Genomic DNA, 6395 nt, shown 5'->3' on the forward strand with positions numbered 1-6395 from the left:
TGTTCTTATTTGATTACAGTCTTAAGAGTATATAAACTTTGATGATCAATTGTTTTCATAAAAATCAAAAGCAGAATTGCTGATGGTAATGCACAAACTCCTAAGGTGTAGAGATAGAGACAAAAAAAATACATTGGAGCAGTCTCCTTGTAATTTGAACAAAACCTGGATGACCTTTCAGAAGAGTGGCAAAGATCATGTTCAGAGAAAAAGGGTGCTGTATGAAGTGTTAACAGTTTGATTTGAATGATTTTGAGGAATATACATGCTGGTGATGTTACTGCTGAAAACGTTCACGGATTGGAGCCAAAGTGAAGACAAGAATGCTCTGATCAAACATTTTATTTAAGTTAATATCTCCAATTAAGAATATCACATAGCCTAAGTGATACGTGAGTGATGCTTTCAAGTTCAAGAAACATTTCTAAGATTCAAATGTTATTAAATGGGGTAAACCAAGTTACATTATTCTCAGCTTTAGGCTGCAAACCTGCTCAAGACTTACCTTTTAAAGACTGCTTATGTTAAGTGTTGTTACAAGTTGGTAGAATTAAAGAAGCATATTATAAAAGGCAGGTAAGAATGGTGGACTCTATGTTATGGGAATGTTTCCTGAGGGTGAGTTTTTAAGAAACAGCTGCACACTCACAATAATCTAGATTGTTTAGAATAGGAGCTATTTAATTAGTGAATAAATTGCACAACAGGTTTATGTAACTATATTGAAAGATACACAAGTGATATTCTTTTCGAGTACTTGATATTATCACTACAATTTTCTATCTACACCTGCTCTGTGATTGTCATTTTTAACATTACAGTGGTAAATACTCACAATATATTGTTCTACTCATTCTCTGATCTAGTATCTGATTCTCACAATGATACTTGTCAGTAAACATATCTTTCAGGGGTTGATATTCTAAGGGTGCAATGTTGTTTGTGATAAAAGCGGTGTATTTGTCAAAATGTTTCAGTCTAATATGGGCAAAATATATTCATTCACAGGAGCTTTTCCGTCTACTACAGTTGCTAAGGATGTGCAATTTTCTTTAGAAGTTAGAAAAACCAAGGAGCATTGGAAAAATTCTATGGAGAATCCAAAACAATAAGATAGTTTTTTGAGTTGAAGATATAAAATCTACCGTAATGAAGACCCTCTAAACTATCAACAAAAAATGAGTGTGCAATTTGCATAATCAGAAGGGTATCCACTGAAACCTTTTTAACAGACTCAACCTACTTTAACCAATTAGCAAATCATGGTTCAGCTCATCATGAGAGTGATACATCTAGCAGCATTTTCCAGTATCTTCCATTTGGGTTTCAGGCATCTGGTTCTGGGGTTTGTTGGCTATCATTAAGTGGAGAAAAGGTCCACAGTAAATACATTGATTGCAGGAGGAAGAATTGGAGTCCCTAATTTGAGCAGTTTAAAAGTGATTCATATCCATGGCCTCCTTTACCAGTACAAATTTAGCTTCAAAGGTGTGGACAGCTATTTGGACACGGACAAAAATTTGGGACGCCTAAGCAATTTGTGAATGAGTACTTGACCTAAAGATTTGCAACAAACTATGCATATCTTTCTAGAGGAGAACAAGTAGTTTAAGAAATTATGTAGGTAATATGAAAGAGGTGCCAAGATTTTCAAGTATCTATTTTTCTGGGATTAAGGGATATTAGGGTGACCCCTCACTCTAAGGTCAAAATCTTGTTTGAGCTACTGTTTAGAAAAAGGCCGCAAAACTGTTAAAGCACTGTAGTTGTTATTTGCCTGAGTGCAAGATTATGGATTTGCAAGAAACGTCAAGTGAAAAACCCAAGAAATTTTAGAATTTTCTAAAGATTTAAAACTTGTTTCATTCACCTTTCACCTTTTATTAAATAAACCTTGAAAGACACAATAATGTCATCAATTGAAGAAATTGATAGTGATGGGGAAGACAGAGGTGGGGGAAACACCAATCCTTGCAGATTTAATAGATTGCTGAGTAAATCCAAGGGTAAATCTAAGGAGGTTATGTAAACAGATGACTCAATTGAAGACTTTGATGAGGTGGAGGTGACAGATGAAGATGTGGACATGAGTTTGGGAAAGACTGCTAGCTTTGAGAGTACTCCAGTGCCCCTAGACCCAACTGAATCGACACATTTATGAGAATATGAGATCCTGGATGAGAAGATCCGCTTGGCGAAGGAGGGTCATAACTGCGTCAAATGTGTTGCCACTGTAGAGTTCCTAGTTGCTCTGAAGGTGAAAGTGATGGACCTCGAGAAGAAGATGGTTAACGTCTCTAAGTTCAATTGCAAAGTTATGTATAGTTCGGTGACTACCTTGTGTTTGTTGCAGAAGGTCCTGGGTGATGATGCTGCTAATGAGGGAAATTATAAGCAGCTCTTTTAATTCCTTATTGAAGATTGAGATAAAATGTTTTCTTAATTGTCCTTGTTGTTCTTTTTTTGGTGGTTGTTTTATAAACTCTGATATGGTTATTAACTCAATTTTCTCTAGTTTATTTTATGTTTGATATTTTATCTAGACTATGGTGTTGTTAATGGCTTGCTAATGTTGCCTTTGGGCTATGTGTATTTAGGGTCAACACCTTGGTTTTGTTGCTTAATTTATCAAAAACATCACCAAATAGAAGCTAATTTGATCACATACACAATTACACATTGATCACATAAGTATAACTGCAAATTGTAATTAAAGGAAATAGCAAACTTAGATATATAAATATTATCAAATGTATACAAAACTCATGGACTATGAAATCCATGACATCAAATGTTCCAAATAAATATCAAAACAATAACTACAATTCTATGGCTAGAAAAGCCCGCATCCCTCCTATGAAGGCATCTAAGGTAGAATCTGTATGATTCAACAACCATAAGATCTGCATGTGGCTCCATGCCACCCTCGCTAACATCATTTGTTTCTGTGTTAGCTCATGCTCTATCCTCCTCTGTCATAGCTATAGCCTCAGCCTCTCTATCTACTTGGTTGACCCAATCAAGGTCTTTGTCACTAAAGATAGGATTTGTAGCCTCAGTGATCCACTTAGATTCTAGATTGGCCTCCTCTAGCATGATCAAGGTAGAGTCATGGTCCAAAACCTGTCTCTATCTAAGTCAAAGGTTATATTGAACAAATACTAGATCATTAAACCTCTCCACAAATGGTCTATTGTGCCTATTGGACTAGATGTGCTCAAACATACTCTGATTGCGGTCAAAACCAGAAGCATTGCATGGTTGGCTTAAAATCCGAATGGCTATCAACTGAAGATTTGGTGTGTTAGGACCAAAAATTTGCCACCATCTATCTGAGATGAGAAAAATAAATAAAAATCAGTCTCATTTCCAATTTTAAGTTTCATGTTTATACATTTGATAATAATTTTAATAACATAAAATTAAAATTATGTCCTTAAAATATATTTTACCTAGCTGTAATTTTGTCTGATTTTCTTTGCAAATTTGATGAGAGAAGAGCACCCATTGTGCATTAGAAAAGGTCTCTATCTCATGGACTATAGTGTTGGTATCATTAAGTGATATCCGTTCTATCACTAAGTAGAGCTCATTAAGAGCCTCCTCGTCAACCTTGAAATCAAGGCAGAAATGGAATGTTGGATTGAGGTAATAAGCAATCAAGCATGGAGGGGCTTGTGAAGTTGGAGGTGCCATCTCCTATCAATGATCTCCCAAATGGGACAATATGTACTTTCATCTCCTACATAAACGAATCTAATAGCCTCATTGGCCCTATCCATGCCCTCATATGTTTAGTCCATTGTGGTCTTCTCCCCATCAACAACTCATAGGAGAACTACCAAGGGCTCAATGAACTGCAAATATTGTGAAACATTAATAATTAACTTAAGTGTGAATGAAAATAAGTAAATAAAAGAAAAGTGTGAATAAAAATTAAAACATAATATAAAATTTATAAAAAAATTACCTTCGGAATCTTTGCATAAGGGGTCCAAAAGCTTGGCTCATCAAAAATGCAATTTTCCACATCAATCCCTGCAATGGTCATAACATAGGATGAAGAAGTCCAATCCTCACCAACAAACATGCGCCTCAAAGTTGCCTTTGACTGAATGAAGGATTGTAATGTGATGAAATTGGTGGCAAATCTAGTGATTCCAAGATGAGCCAACTCCTTTTGCCCCATGTATTGCCTCATTAGGCTAAGGACCCATGTGTGATTGTACACAAATTTGCAATATATATTTGGCCTTCTCTAAATATGTCCTAACCCATGGAATCTTGCCAATATCCTCCAATATAAGGTCAAGGCAATGTGTAACACATGGAGACTAAAATATTGTTGGGTGCCTCTCCATCAAAAGTCTAGTCACAATTTGTTGCATTATTGGTCACCACATGAACTACATTCTCCTCACCCACCTCAAGTATGACTTCCTCTATAGCCTCACATAGGAATGTGACATTTTTTGAATGTGCAGAAGGATCAATTGACTTGAAGAACATGGTGCCACCTGAAAATGAAGCAAAATCAATGATCATTCGATACATCATAAATTAAAAATATTAATTACTAAATCAAATTCAAATTATTCAATGCATTGAGGGGAGTAGAATGAACAATTACTTGCAAAAGAAACAAGAAAAATCAAGAGTGTCATATATCTCCTATCGGTCCAACTATCAACCATGATGGCGCAAACCTTCCTGCTCCATATCTTGTCTTGCTCCTCTAGTGTGGCTTTTACATCAACCAACATTTCTGCCAAAACTAGGCCACTTAACTTCAGAAAGGGGTTTTGAACTTTGACCCACAAATAGTTATGGCATCAACCATGTTTTTCCAATAAGGAGACCTAACACATGTCACAAATAAATTAAATAAGATAAGCGTGTCCAATAAAAGTTCGTTAGACAAATAATCAAACTATAAATTTTAAAATAATTAAATAAAAAATAATTACTTGGTTACAAAGAATAGAATGGTGCAATAATACCAAAATTGGCCAATTGCACATCTAGTTGCATCATGTACCTCCTTGTTCCAACCCATGCTCTCAAGCGATGGTTGGGAACTAGGAGTAGTGTGTGGCTCAAAATATGAATCCATCCTAAATTTTTGAACTCTAGGACCGATGCTAATACTCTCACTACCACTAGCACTAACACAAGCACTTGCACCAACACTAGTAAAAGCACTAGCACTAGGACAAAATGGAGACCTAGAAGAAGCCTCTCCAACACTACCAATGCTCGCCAACTCCTTCCTTTGCCTCTCTTTCATTTCCTTTTGTATTTCAAATGTTAGTAATTGTACTTGGCAATCATGAATAACTCCAAGAGTTGCTAGGGTGCATGGTTCAACATCATGGTCACATATGTGGGCAAGATGGTATTTCAATCTATTTATGCCTCCATGAAAAATTGTTTTGCAATATTTACATTTGACCTCTCCTCCTTTTTCCCTTAAAAAATTTCAACATGTTTTCAACCCGGGTCCTTTCTAGCTAGAGCTCTAGGAATAAACATTGTGAAAAATATGATTTTCAAAAGCTCAAGATGTTGCAATAAGACACAATGACAAAAAGAACATTTTTGCATTGTGATTTATAATTTTTTAAACTAATACAAAATTTTCAGTTTGTATTACAAATAAAAATCTACGTTTTTTTCAAAAAAATAATGTAGGGTTCCTAACTTTTTTCCAAGAAAGAAAATGTAGGGTTTGTTCTTTCTTTGAAAGGAAATGAATTGAAATGTTTAAAAAAACAATGAAAGTTTTGTTTAGAAAACACAAAAAAAATAAAATAAATCAACTTACCTCTTAAAACAAATTTGAAATCAAATGCAGCCTCTTTTGAGTCGTTGGTAGAGAGCTCTTGATTCACCAAATGTGAGTATTAAGTTGTTTGAATGCGATTTGTTGATGAAATCTTGGTTTTCCTCGTCGGTTTCCCTACAATGAACTCTTAATTTTTTCTCACAACTCACTCTTTGCCTCCTATTTTGCCAACACAATGAAATGAACTCACTTTTAGGGTTGTAGAGGCAATATACAACAACAACAAAAAACTTAATACATTTAAGTTTATGCTTTTTTGCACTTTTTAAGTGTTGTCTCGCCAGTCAAGTCTGAGCATCAAGACTCGCCAGGTCGAAGCCAAGTTCATGACTCCCAAGTCTACGCAAGTCTCACCTTGGACTCGAACAAGCCCAAGTCTAAGCCCCTAGGACTCGCCTAGGGTCACTTGGCTTGTGACTCACCGAGTCTAGGTGAGTCTGGGAACATGGAGTCACCATTCATTGGATATCTTTAAAAACTTCCCATTATTGGAATGAACTATATTTTCATCCTACAATAAGAGCCCAATCAATTTCATTTGCACCTAATG

This window comes from Cryptomeria japonica, chromosome 11 (assembly GCF_030272615.1).
Source record: "Cryptomeria japonica chromosome 11, Sugi_1.0, whole genome shotgun sequence".
NCBI lineage: Eukaryota > Viridiplantae > Streptophyta > Pinopsida > Cupressales > Cupressaceae > Cryptomeria > Cryptomeria japonica.